General features: G+C 41.5%; 1 protein-coding gene, 1 non-coding gene and 1 pseudogene across 8 annotated transcripts in view; 2 read left to right on the top strand and 1 right to left on the bottom strand.

Moving 5' to 3' along the window:
• Positions 1 to 903: 903 nt before the first annotated feature.
• The window catches only part of ZBTB38 (zinc finger and BTB domain containing 38), a 119,060-nt gene continuing 98,853 nt past the window's right edge, over positions 904 to 21,110 (top strand). For all 7 annotated transcript variants that reach the window (XM_011357441.2, XM_023529090.1, XM_011357438.2 and 4 more), the window contains exon 1: positions 904 to 1,073. The gene's annotated coding sequence lies outside the window, so the exon portion shown is untranslated. The remainder of the gene's footprint in view (positions 1,074 to 21,110) is intronic.
• Positions 12,392 to 12,510, top strand: LOC111738143. The gene has a single exon (XR_002779710.1). It is a non-coding gene; the product is annotated as a 5S ribosomal RNA (ribosomal RNA).
• On the bottom strand, positions 13,834 to 13,952 carry LOC111738127 (annotated as a pseudogene).

Here is a 21,110-nt window from a genome sequence, read left to right as displayed (position 1 = left end):
TCAAAAACAGTGAAGAAATTAGAAATTCAAGAAGCTGATTCTTAGCCAAGCGCAGAACAGCCAAGGGTCTCATGTTCCCTGTTAGGGCAGGAGTGGAGGCCTAAGTATAGATGGGCCTGCATCTAAAGATGTAACATGGTCTTGCTAAGCTGAGAGAATGGAAAAAGAAGGAGACAACCTCAGACTAGGGAAAGGATGAGGGTGTAGGTGATAGCCTATTCCACTGGAAGGTCCTTTGGACCCTAACATTAAAAAAAAAAAAAAAAAAAAAAAAAAAACCCTAGCTAAACTCAGCAAGCTCAAGTTCAAACATTGCCTTTTTCTTTGTGTAATCCTTACCTAAAATCCAATTGATTGTTCAGTGTACCCCCCATATATTGCTGAATTTTAAAGTCTATGAAGGCATGCTCACTGCTCACTGCTGTATCCTCACCAGCATTATCTAGAACAGTGGAACGCAGCAAGTATTTGCTGAATTGATCAATAGATATATGTATGGCTATGTACAGATGAATGGATGTCCGGGTCTACAGTGGTCTAGTGTACAGTACCTGCTCCTCCTTCCCACAGTGATTTGTGATTCTCTAGGATGAGTCTACTTCTCCATCCACCTGCCCCCTGATAGCTCTGAAAGTTCTTTGTCATTTGGTTCAAATGCCCTACCTTTGGAGACTAGCTATTTATTAACTAAACCGTTGCACCACTGGTTCTTATAGCCTTAAATGAATTTGGGTTAATTCTTAACTGTTTCCTTTCTGTACATGTGTCATTTAATGGTTTGCCTTTATCTGATTTTCTCCAATTTCCTGTGCATTTGTGGTTTTCTACAGAAGCTCTCTACCAGAGGCTTTAGGCGGCCACACCAAACAAGTGCGGGTACCTACGTTTTCTAGGAGGACTCTCCTGCTGCTGTGGGTCTCATCCAACTGGTGTCCATCCACACATTCCCACCCAAGATTATCTACACTGGAAGAGGAAGGATGCCCTCCCCAGAGCCAGTTCTTGGGGAAAAGAAGAATTGTTGATATAGCCAGAGTCCAAAAAGAAGGAAGATTACTCTGCAACAGCCAAAGGTTGGTGACATACTTTTTCTCCAACTCAGTGAAAGCTGTTCATTGTTTGCTTTCTTTCCCATGAATTTAATTAGTGTATTTTCTCCAAATAACCTTCGGAATAAACAGGAAGAAAATATTTTACATCAATAGAATATCTTCATGGGGGACCAAAAGTTTATCCATCATTGATTCCCCTCATCTAGCATAGTGCCTGACATGTACATGCTTAATAAACGTTTGATGAAGGAAGGAAAGAAAGGAGAGAAGGGGGGAAGGAGAGAGAGGAAGAGATTGGAGAATGTTTATGAATGGAAAGAATGTGAATGTTTTATTCAGGAAGAATGCGACAAAAACATAGTTGTGTTTTCATAGTTAATTAGAAGCATTGTCACTGACACCTAGAATCAGTGACACAAGTTAAGTCACTTTGTGAAATGAAGGATGTATTTATAAAGATAAAAGAATAGTAGACAACCAGAATAGCAACAAATGTACTCTTTGGAACTTAAACATAAACAGCAGTGACTGTATTTTAAGATAAATTCAGAACTCTGTAATATAGTAGCCATTTGTTCTGTCTATGCCCAGTTCTCAAAAGCAAATTAAAACAACCAAGAATTTTACTTATGGATAAATGCAGAGTGATCAAGGAAGTGACAATTGACTGCAGCTGGTCAGTCTGGTATTTAGAAAAGGCCAGCTAAACAGAATTAGTGCACTGAGGAAATTTATAAATATCTAGGCTTCCTGCAGTTGAGAGGGATTAACCACACACAGTAATGCAGCAAAGGCTCAAAAGTATGTAATGTGTTAAGGAAAAACATCTCAGTGCAGAAGAAAAAAAGATTAAGGAAATTAACATGTTCTTAATATTGGTCTTTTAGTTATTCAAGATCATACAGGCTACATAATTCTGGTCCAGCAAGCCAACTCTAAATGACACATGCATTGCAAAAGAATATACCATAATGGGGGTAGGAAGAAATAAGTGAAACATTCATTTTTATAAAATCAAGATCTCAAAACTAACGGACGGTTTCTTCAGCAAGTCAGCAACATATATTAAAGTTCTCAATGTTAGGAAAAGTCACTATAATTTTATATTATTTGAATTTGGAGAAAATAAAATGCAACCTAGGAGAAAATGTAAAAACTTATCCAGAGCAAATTCAGAGAAACCTCTCTTTTGACACCAGTCTTGCAAAGACTGTGTTAACGGGGCATGTGGCTTGTTTTAAAGGGTTTGCCAGAGTAATTTAGACTCTCACGATCCACATGATTGTATTATTAAAGAAAACTGTTAGTAATGTAGGTAGGTGATGACTAATGACTAGCAAAAAAAATAAATGTACCATCTTAGCTACTGTGAGTTGTTCCCAAAGTTATAATAAGACAATTCAGGCTTTATGTGTACAGCAAATTTCACCTGTGCAACTGATTAATGCAAGAGATCAGTGGGTCCCAAACTTCAGCCAGTGATCATTTTTGCCCTGCCTTTTACCACTTGTACTATTTAACATGTTTTTCCTTTAAATCAAAAATTTTTTTTACCTTAAATATATTTAAAAAGAAACTTAGTAGATATTACCATCTAAAATCATCTCTGTTAGGCATTCTTTGGAAAACACTTCAATAACAAAATAACGACAACAATAACAATAATAATGATAAGACTATTTCCAAACTAATTCTATGAGATAGAGACATACTGGTAGAGAAAAAATTAGAATCCTTGGAGCTCATGGGAAAGTATTTGGATAAATCATATGCTCAGGCCACAGTTTGTTCTTCATGGCTTTATTTAAGAAGCAAGTTAATGTTTACATGACATTGAACTTCAAAGTCCAGGCAATAAGGAGGAAAATAGAGTGATAGAGAAAAACAGTTTATGTTTGTCACTTCCTTACTTTTCCTTACCCTGTGGAGAGGCCCCCGAGGGCAGCAGGACAGACCCTGGAGAGAACCAAAGTAGGGAGGTAGTGTCTTATTAGAGTACAATAATTTTTTATTAAATTATAAAAATTGATTATGCTAAGATATAAGCGCTATGTTTCCTAATTCATATGGCAATAATTCTTATTGGAGTTTCTTTGTGTTTTTAAATAATCTTCTTTCCTACAATCTTGGTGTGGAATTGTTTACCTTACTTTTTGTGTAGTGATGCAATTTCTAATCACATTTTGTGTCTTTACTGTGATGCTCTTGGTTTATAGACATGAGTGCTATTCGTGTAAAAAAGTAGGACATTGTTTATCTGTATAATACAGTGAAACATCCTTTATTCTTTTTAAGTACTTCCTTTCTGATTCCTCCTCTTGTGGGTTTTTTTTTTTTTTTTTTTTTACTTATTCCTAACTTTTAAGTTAGGCCAAACTCATACATGACAGCAGCAGCGTGGACAAGGGGTGAAGGCTTGTTAGATGGGCTCCTGGACAAGACATCCTTCCAGTCTTGTTTCGAGGAGAACATCCATGCCTGATGTCTAAACCAGTAAACCAGCAGTAAACCAGTGCCTCCTGGAGGGAAGTCACTACCTGCATTTTAAAATCTTGTCATGTGGTATTTTGAGGTGTATGTGTTTAGATACATTTAGGAATGTTAAGCTTCATAAAAGATCTCTTTAAAGTCAGGTTCCATAGTTGACAAGTCTGTGTGTTCTTAAAAAGAGTGTCTGAAAGAGAAGAAAGGAAGCTAGAGAGAAGTTTCCTTCAAATGAAAAGGTAGGATGAGCTGTAGAAAGCTAACTGCCTCCTCCCTCAAGAAGTGCAAACACAACTCTCCACTATGTGTGCCAAAGAGCACAGTATGGAAGGAGGATAGGGAGTAACATTACAGTGGAGAAACCTGACAAACATGGCCTCAGCCACATGACCAAGGTCAACATCAATAGTGATAACTCATGTTGACAGTATATACCTTGATAAGATGTGGTGGAAACGGTACTTTACCTCTATGGTCTTCCTCTCGAAAACCTATAACCCCGGTCTAATAATGAGAAAAACATCAGAAAAATTCAAATAGAAGGAAATTCTATAAAAGTTGACCAGTACTCCTTAAAACTGGCAAGGTCATCAAAAGCAAGGGAAGTGTGAGAAACTATTACAGCCAGAGGAGTGTAAGGAGACATGACAACTAAGTGTGATGTGGTATCCTGGATGCTCTCCTAGAATGACAACAAAAAAGGACATACTTATAAACGAAGGAAATCCAAATAAAGTATAGCCTTTAGTTAATAATAACGTATCAGAATTGGTTCATTAGTTATGACAAAGGTACCACACTAAAGGCCGGTGTTAACCCTCAGGGAAACTTAGGGGTTGGGTAGATGAGAATTTTCTGTACTATCATCTCAACTTTTCTCTAAACCTAAAACTATTCTAAAATAAAAAGTTAATTATTTTCTTTTTGAAAACTAACTGCCAGAGAAACCACTGGTTGGAGAACTACTGAGACTCTTTGTGACTTCCAATATTTCCTGAAAATCCTAGAGAAACTTTATCATCACATCCAGAACTAGGTCGTGCCTCTGGCAGCTGTTACCTCAAGGTTAATGGGGACAGAATCTAGTTGTGCAGTCTAGTGCTTGAAGTCACTTCAGGGGAGGAAAGCTACAATGAAAAGAAGGGATGAATCATTTAATATACTCATTCATTCATTCATTCATTCATTCATTGGTGCACACACGCCCCTGCACTGAAACAGTGACACCCTTTTTCCCAGTTCAACTCTCCCAGTTTGCTTCACTTCTCGGTGTCTGTCCATTCTTAAAGGCGGTGTTTCTCATATACTTTAATGTACCTATCACCCTCCGGTTTTTCTGTCCATGGCTTCATCTACTACTTACTTGGCAATATTGCTCTGATCTGTAAATAGATCCACCCCTCTGGTTTTCCCACATACACAGAATGCAGTGGTACTGAGAGCTCCGCAAAACTTGTTCTTTCAGTCCTCTTTGTAAATGATGCCACCACCTCCTCAGCCACTCACATCAGGAGTTCAGCCTGTGGTGAGCCATCCCGCAGGTTGTCCAAATTCTCCTTCCTACATGGTTCTCAGGGCTGAGCCCTCCTCTCCAACCTCAGGCCTTAGTTTAGCTTCTCGCCATGTCTCATGCCAGAGATAGCCTCAGCCCTCTCGCTGGACTCCCACCTCCAGCCCCATCACCCCATCCTGCCCACACTGGGGTGCTTCTAAAACCGACCTGACCATGCTGCTCCCCTGCTGACAGCCCTCCAAGATTTCCTATCACCCCTGGAAAAAGGCCAGACTTGTCAGCCCTGCACACAAATCCCTCTATGAATTGCTCCCTCTTGTCGTTCTCATGTCATGTCCTGTCGTGTTCCCAAACTCTGCCCCATCCATGTGCACCTCTTACTTGGTCTTCAGTATTCAGCCCAACCTCTCTTTGCGGACCTTCTCTAAGCATTAAAGCCTGAGGCAGGCACCCTCCAGGTCTCCTCCTTACTGATCTCACAGGTGCCCCCTCCCTTGTTCTATCCCCTTTCCCTACTCCCAGTCCCCCTCCAATTTGCATAACTCTGGCATTCACTTATTCATTCATTCATTCACTTGTTCATTCAATAATTGGCTAGTCTAAATACCAAAATTACAGCAGTGGACAAAACAAAAAAACAATCATCTCTGGCTTCTTGGAGCTTTCACTCTTTACACACTGTCTTTGATTTTCCTGTCTCTTCCTTAGGAGCATTTTAAAGGTGAGGACTAGTCTCATATGCATCTTAAGCATTTATCATTGTACCTAGCACATAGTTGGTGCTCAAAAAATACAGAGGAATACATAAATAAAGGCCCGTGATTTTGTTCCTTCCATCCTTCCTGACATGCAATGGTCAGAGCTGAGAAATGCTTTCAATGTGCAGAGGAAAAATAACTTTAATACACCCTCCATCCCCTCCCCAGTCTTCCTCCTAACTTCGTTATTTTATTGCCCTTTGGGCAGCACAACTTTAGTGACTCATCTACGTGTTCTTCTCTGAGGGTCTCCACTTGCCTCTGGAAAGAACAACTGGCACAATCAGAATATCATAAATGCTGGTTGTTTTTAAGAATCAAGCTCTAGATAAACCACAAACATAAAAGTTATGAACCTTCGTGCCATGTAGCGGTGCTGGTAAAGGGGTCAGCGGAGACGGACAGGATGGAGGAGAGCAGGAATGGAAGGACACACAAATCAAGTTAATTTCCTCGTCTACAAAAATGGAAGTCATGTGAAGCTGCTTGCCATGAATGCATCAAGAGCTAGAAAATCATACTTAAACTCTATTACTTTTCTTTTCATTACACAGTCTTTGGTACAGTTTGAATTTTTAAAAATCAGGTACACATTATTGTATTTATAAAATTTAGAAAACTAGTTGGCACAGAAAACCAGTGAAGGGGAGATGGCATGTTCACTGTGGAAGAGAGACTCAGTCACCGGGAGGCTGGTGTAAGAGTTCCGTCCTTGAGTGTGGGCATGGGTGCTGGGAGGAGGATGAGTCCCGTGTTGACGGGAGCTGGTCATCACAGGGAGGTCTTGCCTTCTCATCAGTGCTGAGTCACTGCTGACCTGTGGCTGACGTGCTTTCTTGACTGTAAGGCCACTTTGGTGCTCCCTCTCCTCAGCCCCCAGAGCCTCAGGAATAGGCTCCCACGAATTCAGAGGGAGGTGCTGGGAAGTCCAGAACAACCTTCCGGAAAGCCTTCCTTTGCTGATAAGGAATGTACAGGTAGCTATCCTTCTTCCTCTTTGTCCCCTTTTCTGAGGACGTCATTTTCATCTGCCCTGCAGAGCTGTTGGACAGAACACAGCCTCTGGAACTGGGGGACCAGTATGAGAGGGTGGCGATGCACTGTCTTATTTAGGGGCCTTGTGCAGGATACTTCGACTCCTTATGCCTTTTCCTCCTACCCCCCAAAACGTGCCCTCTGTGTGTCTCTGGGGTTTTGATTATATAGGGAACAGAGAGAAAGACAGACAGAAACAGAAAGATAGAGACAGACAGAGCTGGCGAGCCCGAATGTGTCACTATGAAACTGTGTCTGGTAAGAGACCTTCTTATACCATTTTTCCCATGGAAGTCTGTAGCATCAGGCCCATCCTTCAGAACAGCAGCAATGCCCACACCTACTTCAAGGCTTACTGTATGCACGTGCACGTCTGCGTGTCTCACTGTGATGGTTTTGGAGAGGTTCCGATATAAAGCTGTTTTTCTTTGAATTCCTTTGGCTCTAAGTGTATTGTGGTCAGCTGATGCTGAGGCCAGGAGAGAGTCCGGTGTTTCCCTTTCCTGGATCGGGGGAGAGGGAGAAAGGTGCGAGAAGCACTGATCTGGTCGCAGACTGCTCTCAATTGCTGCTGAACATGTCTGGTAATCACATGTTATTACTGGAAAGGATTCTTCTGGGAAGGCCTGTGAGTCAGGACCCCCAGAGTCCTCGGCTGGGTGTCTTCAAATGAGTCACCATGCTCTTCGATACCTAATGAATAAGTGGAAGATAATGCAGCTCGCTTTTACCAGCCGGGAAGGCTCGTGACCCTTTTGGGGACAGAGTCAGCATTGGGGAAGTGTGTCATCAATGGTGACCTTTGCTGACCCTTCACCTTTCAAACACCACATCTGAGCAGCTTTCCTGTCTGATTTTTGCTCTTATCTTCTTTTTCTTTTTCCTGATGGTTTTTTCCTCCTAAATTGAATCATTCAGACTCTTGCTAGTCTCCCAAATGAGTTAAATTTTCCTAACCTGTCATTCGAAATCTGGCCTCTTCCCATTTTCCCACTTGGAACTCCCCGTTATCTGACCAGACTCATCAGCTAACCTTCCCTGACACAACATTTCCACCCTTGCTTGTGTTTCTCCTCTTGTTTGGATGCACCACCACCCTCATCCTCAGATTTTATTTTCTCTTCCCACGTAAATCTATTGAAATCCTGCTGAAGCCCACCTGCTCTGTGGAGCTGTCCCTGGCTGCCTTAGCCCTGGCCACTTCTCCCATATCTGAGCCCCTAGCCCTAACTGTACTCAAGACACCCTTGTACTGGGCACAGTCTCTGGTTGCTGGCTGTTGGCATCTTATCTGCCCCGCCTCTCTGTTGTGTTGGGAACATGCCTTTCACTTTGCTGTATTTCCAGAGGATTTCCAGAGCTTGGGATGGGCTACATAGTATGTCTATAATACGTCACGCGTGCCTCTTGATGTGTGCCTGCGATAAGAGTGAAAAGATCTGCTGTCCTGAGCAGTTCACGGAATGCTCATTTCCAGGGCCCTCGGGTTCTAGAGGGGCCTGCCGCTGAGAGTGGGGGAGGGGTGCAGAGAGAAGAAACCAGAGGTAGTTCAGCTAATGTCTCTTCCATACTGAGGTTTCAAGTAACATTAATTAAAACAACAAAAACAAAACAAACAAAACATGCTTCTGTGCTCAAAATTTGAAAACTGTTGGACTCACTGTTATTCTTTCCATGCCTAATATGGTTAACGGGAAGAGAAATTCGTGCTCACCATTGGAAGGCATGCATGTAGCACTAAGAAACCATCAAGAAAAGAAGGATTTGTCCCAAAGACTGGGCATTTTACATAGTACCAAGAAATAACATCTGTCCCGTAGAAAGGGATTTCTTAGACAAATGAACTTTGCCAGGACATCTAAATTCTAGATGTTTGCATTTTGGGTTGCAAGAGGTCACAGGTGAAGCTTCACAGTGTCGTCCAAGTTGTTAGAAGAACTGTCTCCTTCGTACAGGCCTTTATGGGCCCTTGAGGACAGTGTGAAGCCCGGGCCTCACACTCTTTGCTCCAGTGAAACCTTGTTTGGATACAAGAGACAGAATCCGGGGCCCATCAGCTCCATAACAAGGGGATGGAGTAGTGTAAGGACATCAATCGGGTGCAGCCAGGCGCAGGAATGCTGGACAGGAAAGCCACTCAGTTGCTTGGTGGCCTACTTCAGGTCACTGCATCCCTGCTTCTCTCTGCCTGTCTCTGCTTGTCATATGCCTACCTCTGTGTGCTCATGGTGGCCCCCAGCCCAGAGTCTGCGGGTCCTTCTGGCTCCAGAGCCTGCTGCCATCTGACTGCCTCTCAGATCACATTCATATAGGGGTGACCCTGGGTTGACTGGGGCCAGCCCATGCTGAGTGTTCAACTCCCTGCCTAATCAGTGGAGAGAGAGGGGTTGCCACTGGGTTAGGAAGCACCAGTGGGGCAGGCTGGCTGCAGGAGGGGAAGGTGGGAGCCCTAGTTGTCCGGGACGAGAAAAGTGCAGAAAGAGTGCCTGGCGTGGCAGTGATTCTTTGCCTGACATTCTCACGGTAGCAGAGACACCCATTCTGCAATTTGCAGAAGTTTTGAGCACATGTCTACTGTGCAAGCACAATGATGTCGAAGCCGATATTTTCACTGCCAGATTCCATCAACGATTGTAAGACTTTTACTTCCTCTAAGGCTGCAGTCTTATCTTCTCCCACAGTGGAACTTTGAAGCATAGAGTGGGGTCTGCTTGGCCAGTTTCTCAGTTTAGGCAATAGAAAAAGTAAAAAAATATGAGGCTTTCAGACACAGTGCAGTTGCTTCTATAAATAAAGGGTAGTGACTCTGGACCATGATTGGAGAAAGAGTCCATATCCTCATGCAAGAACTGAGGATAATAATACTCCTCAGCACCTGGTATGTAGGTTTGTTTTGACTACAAAAATGACTTAATATTTGCAAAATGTTAGAGCAGTGCCTGACACAAAACAAGTGCCATACAACTGTTTTTAAGTAACAATACGTTTTAAAATCCCATGCCAGTTACCTGCCAGTACACTCTACTGCCACACCTCTGAAACAAATGAAATCATCTTTCTCAGATGAATGTGAAATCCTGGGTGCAGACAGCTGAAAAACAAAAGAAGCAGCAGCATAAATGTTTCTTGTGATAATTTTACGATTATCTGCTTAGGAGCACAGACAAGCCACAAGATATGAACCACATCTGCTGTCCCAGATACACTGGGTATTAGCTTTCCACGGCGGCCACCGTGAGCACGATTATCATTCCCCTCCCCAGTCCCCAGCTCTCAGCCTCAGCTCCCCTCCCAGAGAGGCCTCTGCTGAACACTCTCATATGTTGACCCCACCCCAGTCTCTATCACTCATATTATTCATGTTGTTTCATTGTAATAGTTAGCACTATTTAAAATGATCTGATTGATGTATATCTATTTATCATGTCTTTGCCACTAGAATGTAAGTGTGCGTGTCTCATTCTCTGTGTACATGCACCTGGCACTATGCTTGGCATATAGTAGTTGCTCCATAGATATTTGTTGGATGCATGTACCACAGTAGTGTCAGAGAGTATGGAACTGAAGGGGAACATAGAACACATTATTCTGTTTTCCCTATCATCACTGTCATCTTTCATTACTGGGAGCTGAGAACTGCTTTCCAAGGCCTGGGGGTCTGAAGGCAACCCGTCCTATGTGGGAACCGCTAACTACCAGAGAAGGGCCCTCCCAAATTTCTCTTGAAGTCTCTCAGCCTTGCCGGTTAGACATTTGTCTTAAAGTCCTAGCTAAGTACAAAGGCATGGGCTGGTGCCTGGACAACCTTATTCTCAGAAATATTCGCATACCCCAGAAGGGAGGCATGAAACCCAAAAGCCACTTGGGCTTCCTGGCCAGAGCACCTGACACGCTTTTCAGCTTACTTCTCTAGATGGTCAGTTATAAAATTTACTATCTTTTATGGCCAGATGGAACGTGGACTGGGCATCTCAGCAGCTCAAATCAAAGACAAAAAACTCTTAGTTGAGGGTCAAGATGAATTTATAAGTATAACCAACCCGAGCTTTTGTGTGGTGTTTTCTTACCAGAACTGCCATTGGTATTTACCTGGGATACTACTTTGTGGGGTGGGATTTTCTCACACACTCATCCCTAGGGAACTAAATGCCAATAGCCTGGGAGTCAAGAAATGCCACTAAGCATTTCCAAACACCCACTGGGTGGGCAGTGGAGGGGGAGGGGGTGCGGGGTCGAGACTGCCCCATTTGAGAACTGCTAGTAAGGGGAAAGTAAATTGCTTCATTTTTTTCTTAAATGTGGTGTTTCAGCATCATCTTTTGGGATGATTTTAAATATTAATTTTTACATTACAGAATAATTACATTACAGAATAGAATAATTACATTGCAGAATAAATTACAGAATACATTCTCTTAGTAAAAATACATTTCAGATAAAGCTGAAGTCTCCTTTGACATCTACTTCAGTTTCAGTCACCTGCCCACTTCTCTGAGGAAACGAGTGTCATTGATATGGTTTCTATCCTTCCATACCCTTTTCTCTATGTTTACATACATATATAGAAACCACTGTACAAGTAGAGTAGAGTATTGTTTCATCTGCAACTTGAGATTTTCACTCGCCAATATATGTTAAGACCTTTGCATGTCAGAAAACATAGAGATGCCTCATGTTTTGTAGCAGCTGCACTGTATTTTACCGTGTCTATGGGCCTCTTAGCGAGAGTTGCAAAGGAAATTACTACCCTGGGTGAAGTGTCGCCTGTGGTCTGGTCACAGGACCAGATTAGACAAAAGCTGAGGTCATTTTGAATCATTGCCTCCAACCCCGCTACTGTCCACAGAACAAAGTGATGCCTTGACTTGAATTTGGAAGTACTGTTTCTAAGCCCGGGTATTTTGGCTTGTGTATAAACCCAGCTCTCTGCATCTCTTGCACTGAAATGGATTCACTTCCTGCCTTCGCCTCTTGCGTGCCATTTTCAGTCAGTTCTGCTTCTGAGAGAGCTGGTTTGATGATCGCCTTCGTCCCTCAACCAAATAATGCATAAAGAATGACGTTTATTTTATGGGTAATTATGGGTTTATGAAGTGAGCGTCTAATATCAGGCACTTTCATTCCTTGTCACTAAGCTTCACAACAGTCCTTCACAGTAGGTATTACTAGCTCATTTTTATAGGTGAGAAAACTAAGATGAAGGGAGATTAGATAATTTGCCTAAGGTTGTTCAGTTAGTAAGTGGAGAGCCAGGACACAAATCCAGGGCTTTTGATGATAAATTATGACACCATCAATTTATTTATTTATTCAATAATATTTATCGAGTATGTATAATGTGCTGGAAATGGTGCCCGGCACTAGGAATATAGCCGTAAACAAAGCAATAAGCAAAGATGAGATCTTTGCCCTCACAGAGCTTACATTGTAGTGGGGGAAACAATTAAAACATAAACAAACACATACTATGTTTAAGTACTGCGAATGAACGTAAAGCAAAATAAGGGAACAGGTAGATGCAGAAAGAGCTTCATTAGAAAGAGTATTGGGTCTATAGCCATGCCACCCTGAACAAGCCCGATCTCATCTGATCTTGGAAGCTAAGCAGGGTTGGGCCTGGTTAGTACTTGGATGGGAGACCACTTAGGAAGACCAGGTGCTGTAGGCGTGACAAATAAAAAATAAGGGATTGCAAGCTGACAAGGTCCTTGCAATCTGTGAGGTCAACCAAGGGTTGCCTCGCCTGAAAAAGAAAAAAAGAAAGAAAGAAAAAGAAAGAGTGTTAGATAAGGCCCCCGTGAGGTGGTGACATTCAAGTGGAGACTTGAATGAAGCAAGAGAGTAAGCCATGCTCCAGGCTCAGGTGAAGCAGTTTATAGGCCGAGGTCAGTAGATGCAAAGGCCCTGAGGTGGGAGCATACTGGACATGTTCAAGGAACATAAGGAGCTGGCAAGGCCAGACTGAAATCAGAGAGGCAGAGAGAGATGGAAGAAAATCGGAGAGGAAGTGGGTCCCTGAAAGCTTATGCTTTCTAGGCCATGGTTAGGACTTTGGATGGATTCTGAGTATAGTGAGAAGTCTTTGGAGAGTTTTGAACAGGGGAGTGGTATGATTTGGCTTAAGATTTTAGAAAATCATCCTGGCTCCTTATAAAGAAAAAATTATAGGTGGGGTAGAGTAGATTCAGGGACGTAGGTTAGGAGGCCATTCTAGGAATCCAGGGAAAAAAAGATACTGTCTTGGGACCAAAACTGTAAGCTGTGGAGAGGGTAAGAAGTGGTTGGATTTGGGGCTTATTTTGAAGGTGAAACTGATAAGACTTTTTGACAAATTGTAACTTTTAAGGAGGAAGAATTGCAGTTAGGAATGACTGCTACATTTTTGCCTGAACATCTCATTGGAGGCAATACTATTTACCGAAATTAGAAAGCCTGGTATGTGTGGAGAGTGGGGGAGCATTTGGGGAGGTGTGGAGGGTGAGAATCATTATGATTGTGATGCCCATTAGACCTGCAGATAGAAGTGATGAATCAGCAAATGGGTCCATCAGTGACAGAGTCCAGGCTAAAGATACAAGTTTGGGAGCCATTGACATATTTACAGGTTTGGGACTTACTGAGCTTAATGGAGACTGGGTAGAACTATTCATTTAGTTTATTACCTACTAGATGTAGGTCACAGTGTTTTGTGCTGGGAAAATAGCAGCAAACAAGACAGACATGCTGTTTATTTATTTATTTATCAGTGGCTTACTCTTAGCCTAGCCTGCCACCAGGAATGGACTTGACTTTTGTTAGTATTAAACTTATTAAATGTTAAAGCAGAAGCAAGCTTAGAGATTATAAGACAAACTTCAAAACTTATTGCAGCTGAGAAACTGAGGCCTGGAGAGTTAAGTGATGTGTTAAAATCTATTGTCTAAAAACCACTTACATTTTTTTAAAAACTCATATGTCCAGTCCAAATTGTTCATATTCTTCATTTTTTTTTTTAACACAGCACCTGATATTCCTAAGTGGTCTCCCATCCGAGTACTAACCAGGCCCGACCCTGCTTAGCTTCCGAGATCAGATGGGATCGGGCACGTTCAGGGTGGCATGGCCATAGACATATTCTTCATTTTTATTTGCATTTTCTTATACTCTAAGAAAGAAAGTCGAAGTTGAGTTGAAAGTAAAAATGATGGTTAAAGACTTTGCATAAAAGACCCATGAGGAATTAAATTGAATTTGATAAATATTTATTGAATACCTGTTGTGCTAGATACTGTGAGTATAAAGATGCTTAATTTAAGAAGCATTCTAAGACAGTCCACAGAATGGGAGGAAATATTTGCAAATCGTATTTCTGATTTAAAAAAAATATCTAGAATATATAAAAACTCTTACGATTCAATAATAAAAAGAAAAAATCCAATTAAAAAATTGGTAGAGGATCAGGATAGGCATTTCTCCAAAGAAAACGTACAAGTGGCTAATAAGCACATGAAAAGATGCCCAAATCACTAATCAGGAGAGCGCATATCAAACCTGCAGTGAGGTACCACTTTACACCCTCTAGGATAGCTATATCCAAAAAGACAGATGATAACAAGTGTTGGTAAGGATATGGAGAATTGCAGTCCTCACATATTGCTGGCGGGATTGTAAATACAGTGAAGTCATTTTGAAAGACCTTTCAGCAGTTCCCCAAAATGTTAAACATATGATTAGCATTTGATTCAGCAAGCCCACTCCTAGATGTACACCCAAGAGGAATGAAAACATTTATCTGCACAAAAACTTATATACAAATACAAATGATTATATACAGATGCTATTCATAGCGGCATTATTCACAATAACTAAAAAAGGGAACAACCCAAATGTCCCTAAACTGATAAATGAATAAACAAAATGTGATATAGCAATAAATGGAATATTATTCGGTGGCATTGCTTGGGAAGTAAGTTTAAAGTGAAAAGGAGAGTTGAGAAAAAAATTCCATGGAATACCAATACTGAAAAGACAAGAAGCAAAGGAAGGGACTGTGAAGAAAATAGATGGTTGACAATAGAAAATAAAGAGTTGTTATAGAAATCGAGGGAAGACTTCCAGGCAGGAGCCACTTAATGGAGGCGAATCCTACAGCGAGTTCTCGGTGAAAAGCAAGACACAACAGCCAAACACAAGGGATGTTGTGATTGCAACCTGGTCTGAACACAGAAGCTGTAAAGACATTTCTAAAACAATTGAGGAAATTGGAATGTGGAACGTGGTATATGATAATATTATAGAATTATGGTTAGGTGTGATATGATTCTATGGGTATGTAGGAAAATGTTCTAATTTTTTTAGAAATGAATACTGGATTATTTCAGAGTGAAATATCCGAATGTCTTAATTTATAGTATAATAATCTGGCATAAAAATGAATGAAACAATTATGGCAAAATGTTAATGATGATAGTTAAATCTAAATAGTAGGTGTATGTTTTTATTACACTATTCTCTCTACTTTTCTGTCCATTTGAAAACTGCAGAAAATCTTAAGTTATCAAACAAACAAAATCTGAAAAGAGGCCACTGGATTAGGCATTTAAGAGAACCCCATGACCCTGAAGAAAACAGCTGTGGTTGAGAAGTGGGCATAATACCCAGATTCTAGGGATTTGGGGTAAGTCTAGGGAGTGACGATAAGCACTCACACAGAGGTTTAGTTTTGAAAGAAAGGAAGCAAGAGAGGGAAACAAAGTTAAATGAAACTTTTTTTTAAAATGGAACCATCTGAGTTTGTATATAGGCAGAAGGGAAAAAGCCAGTGAGATGCTAAACAAGACTGAAGGTGTCAGTGAGAAAAACAATCCTTAGGGAGGGAGGGAAGGAGAATGTGAATGAGAATACAGACAAGGGCTCGGTTCAGAAGGAAGAGAAGACTATTTCTTTAAGCCAGAGTGGGAGGGAAGCATTTGGAGTGAAGAAAATTTAATGAAAGTGAACAAACCCGCAATATCAATATATGGAGCTATTTTTCATCTCTATTAAGAACGAAATGTTTGCAAGTATTTATATGATTAAATGTAAAATCCAAAACAAAACTACAGAATATTTCCATTAAGCTTCTTACATTTTTGGAATGGCACACTGTCTTGTCAGAATTGGTCTATGTGCACACCAGCTGTGGAGATTGCTGGGTTGGAGAAAGTTTAGGGCAGAGAATTTTGCAAATGGCAGTAGGGGAACCTTCGGGGTCAAGGTGATAATCTATCCCCATTTCCTGTTCCCTGTTCAGGAAAAAGATGGGCAATTTATAGCAACCAAGCGCCCAGAAGTGGGGTTAAACTCCAGTTTAATCTTGCAATCTTCCTCAGAATGCCATGGGGGTTCCATCTAAGGGAGCAGGGCAGCAGCATCATTTGGGGAATTCTGGGTTGAGTGTTAAATCATAAAAGTTAGGCTTGGTGGAGAGCCTCAAAGAGCAGACACAGGGCATTAGAAGAGCAGATGATGACACGAGACCAAAACATAAGTCCTCTTTAGCTGGTTAGGCTACAGGGCTGGACTCTTTCTAGGGGTGGAGAAGGTAGGAGATGGAGGAAAGAAGGACTCTGAGCAAAGGGGACCAAGTATGTTTCTCCCTTGGTGGCCACAGATTCTGGAAAGTGGCACTTAACACTATTACAACACGCTTAAGCTTCCTGTACATGCTTTGTCTTCTGGTCTATACCAGCCCTCTCTCTGTTGGTTGAGGATTCCAGGGCAGGCTGGAGTCACCACAGAGAAACGAACCATCTTGAGCAATCACAATGGAGGGATTGAAGTATGATCTTCCTTCTGGGTGAAGAATATGCACAAAATCTCTGACTCGATCATGATATAATCTTGAGAAGGTTCAGATTCATGTTACTCATCTCCTCTGTCTTTATGCCCAAATGACATGTTCTGTTGTATGAATTTCATAAAAGGGACCATCATTCTCTTGTCAGTGATTCTCATACTTTTCTAAATGGTAGAGGAGCGAGCATTCGAATCCTGGGAACTCTGGGAAACATAGTTCTAACAGTACGTCCAAAGCACAAAATCTGTTCCATATTTCCCATTTACCTTAGGAACCCAAGGTACATAGGACAGGAGACCTCAAACTCTGGTCAGCTTTGGCTATGTTTTAATCAACTCTGTATTAGTTTTCCATTGCTGCTGTAATAAGTCACCATAAACTTGGTGGCTTAAAAGTACACTTATTATCTTACAGTTCTATAGGTCAGAAGTCTAGCATGAGTACCACTGGGCTAAAGTCAAGGAGTCCGTAAAGCAGTGTACCTTTCTGGAAGCTCTAGGGGAGAAAACATTTCCCTGCCCTTCTGGAAGCCGTTCCCATTCCTTGGCTCATGGCTCTTCATCTTCAAAGCCAGCAATGTTGTGTCCCTTCTCCCATAGTCACGTCTCCTTCTCACTGACTGCAGCTAGGAAAGGCTCTCTGCTTTTAAGGGTGCATGTGATTACATCATGCTCACCCAGATAATCCAGAATAATCTCCCCATCTCAAGGTTACAACTTTAATTACATCCACAAAGCCCCTTTTGCCACGTGAAGTAACATAGTCACAGGTTCTTGGGATTAGGATGTGGACATCTTTGGATAACCATTATTCTGCCAACCACAGCTGCTATGGCAAAAAGCTTTCCTATCAATCCTAGGAAAGAAATAAAGTAGTTGACATTTTCCCAAGAGGGTGAGCAGGTTGATGTATTTCTAGACACTTCTTGTTCTCAAGGTATCTAGACTTTACTATTTATTGCCTGGATAAGACCCTTTGGGTTGGTTGAGAAGATGAGGCACCAGTCTGGATCGATGCCTAGCCCTGGGAAAAAGCTCTGGTGGTTTCTGTGGGAAAGAGAGATGTAGTGTTCCTGGGATGGCAGAACACTTGAAAAAAAAAAATCAAGAGGTTTTAGGAGAGTCAATCAGGGTCAGTCCTGGGGATACAGGTGTGGAGTGACCACTGGGCTGCCCTTCTGGATGAATGCGCAGGCCTGGACAGCTGATATCACACTACCTGTGCTGGGAAAAAGATGAAGTCTGGCTCATGGGGGATGCAGGGATGTGAGCATTAAAGAATGGTGAAGTTCTGCTCAGGCTGCAGCTCATTGTCCTACTACATCTAAAGCCAAGCAGGCCGCATGCTGCAGGATAAATTTTCTTTTCACAACTCAGACTATCTGCATTTGAGATTTAAAATTCTTCTGTTAATTCAACTTTGACACTATCTTGTGTGAACTAATTAGCCTGGCCTTATTACGCAATGAGAGTATTATCCCATCTCTTCCCTGGGTTCTGTGTCTGAGCTTCTCTGCAACGGCACATTATTTTTCCCTGAACTCAGAAGAGCTGAGTATGTAGTGAGTGTGTGTGCACCTATCAACGTGCCTAACACAATAGTTTTCTAATGTTAGTTTCCTTCCTCATCCTTCCCTCACCCATTCTAACAGCTTAGCTTCCCCGCAGCCCTGGCCCACTCACTAATCATGGTAGCAACTAAAAACAACTCCACAGGGAGTTTTCAAAGTCTCCCTGCGGACAAGACCATCCCCACTGAGCACTTCTGCTCAGAGCATGTAAGTGGAAGGCAATGCAGGGGCGGGGGTGGCAGTTTCTGGCTTACTGAGGCCACTATGTGGGAAGAAATTTTTTGGAACAAGCCCTGACTGGATGACATGCTCTAAATAGTGACTGTGATTTCTCACCAGTTAACACATTGCCTCCAAAACTCCTGCAGCTCATCTTTGGCCGTGTTATGGCCAAGGTGGGTTCACCTCAGAGATTCTCTTAATAAATACTGACACCTGGATATTACCCCAGAGAATCTGATGGAAATACATGGGTGTCCTATTTTAATAGCTATTTTACTGTTCCAGGTGACCAATTACCAGGAGACTCCTTTGTGAATAGCCTTGAGGCTGAGGCGAGGGTGAGGGTAGCAGCATTTAAATAAATGCCTCCCATTGACTGAGGAAGTCTTTTCCGTTAGCTCCTCCCCTTTAATTTATTCTACTCTTTCTCCTTTTCTCCCTTCTACTCATTTTTATTGTAATTATTTAGAATTAATTGTACAGTTCCCTTTTGTTCTTCCAAGCTATTATTTCATTGCAACAAAAGGTAAATGAAAAAGGCAGCACAATCTATAGCTTCTTAATGTTTTTGTTTCCTCTTGGCTTAAAGTCTTGCTGAGGGAGCAGAGGGGAGAGTTAGTGAGATCCTGAGACTCAGGGTAAATAGGCAATGAGTCAGTGACTACCCTAGTTTAACCTGGGCCACTCCACGTAGCCAGCCAGGCAACTCTCTAGAAAGCACAGGCATCTCTCAAACTCTCTGGGTTTCCTTTATGACTTCATGCTCACATCTGAAGGAGACCAAGACTCAAGCCTTCTCCATATACCCTGTAGATTTCCAAGTCTCTGAAAGAAGGCACTGTCTACTGTGCATGTTTTATTCTGCCATCTGCCAAGAGGAAATGAGTATGAGAAAACAGCCAGCTCAACATTTCCACTACTAGCGTTTATAAAAGAAGAATCAAAGAAGTACTCTTGGTTGTTTGTGAAGCCTAGATTTCAGAATATCATTCTTTCTAGTCTCGTGAAATTTACCAAAGAATCTTAGGTGTAGTTGGTTTAAAAAGCCATGCAATCTGTGAGTTCTGTATGGGTACACATTTGTGCCATCATGAGAATTGCCGTTTTGCATCCTAGATTATATTCTCCAAGTTTTAGGATTAGAGATAAAGTGAGAGGAGGGAAATGGTTTCCGTGTGCAAAGGTGGCTGGTCAATGTGTTTCCTGATTTAAAAAATAAAAAGTGTTTATTGACAGCTACATTAGCAATAGTCTATGACTCATTTGAACTTGATCTTAATCCATTAAGATAGTTCTGGCCAAGACTGTGGCTCCAATTTAATCTGAGCACATACAGAGCCATAGAGTTATATGAACACATTTATATTATACATAGACACTTGTCATACATTTAACCTAAAGAATATTCACACTGTACAGAATACTATGTATAAGTTGTACAGGTTGTACAACTTTCAGATTCATTCCTCACCTTCACCTACTCTGCTCTGTGTCTCATGGAAACTGACTATTGCAGACAGGTTTCTCAGGCTGCAAGGTCACCTGGGTTCAAGCTGGGCTCAGCCAATGAGAAGCACTAGAGGAAGGGAAAGGCCAGGGTGTTTCTCCATAAGCCTCTTGCCCTTGGATGATTTTTTCTAACAGTAGCTATAGCAAGGCTCCAGCCCCTGCCTGAAAGGCCTGCTGTGGTTCCAGCTGCCATCGGCGACCTCAGCTCCTGGGTTCTGGTAATACCTTCTCTTCTGATTGTCCTTCCCACTCGCACTAATCTAAATGTCTCAGAATATCATCAACTGTGTAACCAATCCCCTGCATTTAATTCTCTCTTTTATAAATATATGCAGTGGTTTCTGTTGTTCTGGCTAGACCCTGACTGCTAACACATGCCATGCTTAAAACACATTTTCCTTTACCATAGATTAGCTGTTAGCAAATTGATTAATTAGGGTTGTGGTTACCAATCTATTATTATATGTAATTATTTGTTTGAATAGGTAGTTCATAATCTACTGAAGTTATTACTACTTGCCAGTAAAATTTAAAAATGCTTAAATTTCATAAATGCTTGTGAAGTCCACTATCTTGAGATTCAAAACAATGGCTGAATTTTACTCAGTATGTTCGTATGATAAATGTAATGGAAATAGTGAGTCATAAGCCATTATTATGTTATTCATAATAGAACTATTATTGTATTTTGCAGAAATAGCCTGCATTCATTCTTGAGCTAATATACATGCCGGCTTCCAGCAATGGCATCATAGAGGAATGATCTAGTAGTAGTTACAGTAAAAGACATGCTCATAATAACTTGGAACTCAGAAGTAATTTATATCTCCTTCTCTAAGTGATTCATTTTTATTATTATTGCAATATCTTTCCTGAACCTTTGCCTAAAACCCTCTCTCCTGCTGACTGCAAATTCAGGTAGACTGTATCATTCCAGGAGGGGGAACTGTCCTAGTAGACTATCTTCTAAGAGCCCTCAACTAAAGCAAGTCATTTTGGCTACCATATCCTATCTTCCCTCCCTTCCTCATATTGCCCAAGCTTAAGGGGTCCTACCGGTGTAAGAAAAACGCATAAAAGAGCCAGGATTTCGAACATACAACCTGGCACTGTGTCTGTCAGAAGGGTTTGTGACTGATTAAAGATGGCA

This window comes from Pteropus vampyrus, unplaced genomic scaffold, assembly GCF_000151845.1.
Source record: "Pteropus vampyrus isolate Shadow unplaced genomic scaffold, Pvam_2.0 Scaffold35, whole genome shotgun sequence".
Classification (NCBI taxonomy): domain Eukaryota; kingdom Metazoa; phylum Chordata; class Mammalia; order Chiroptera; family Pteropodidae; genus Pteropus; species Pteropus vampyrus.
The sequence above is the reverse complement of the archived record's forward strand: the minus strand, read 5'-3'. Positions and strand labels throughout refer to the sequence as shown.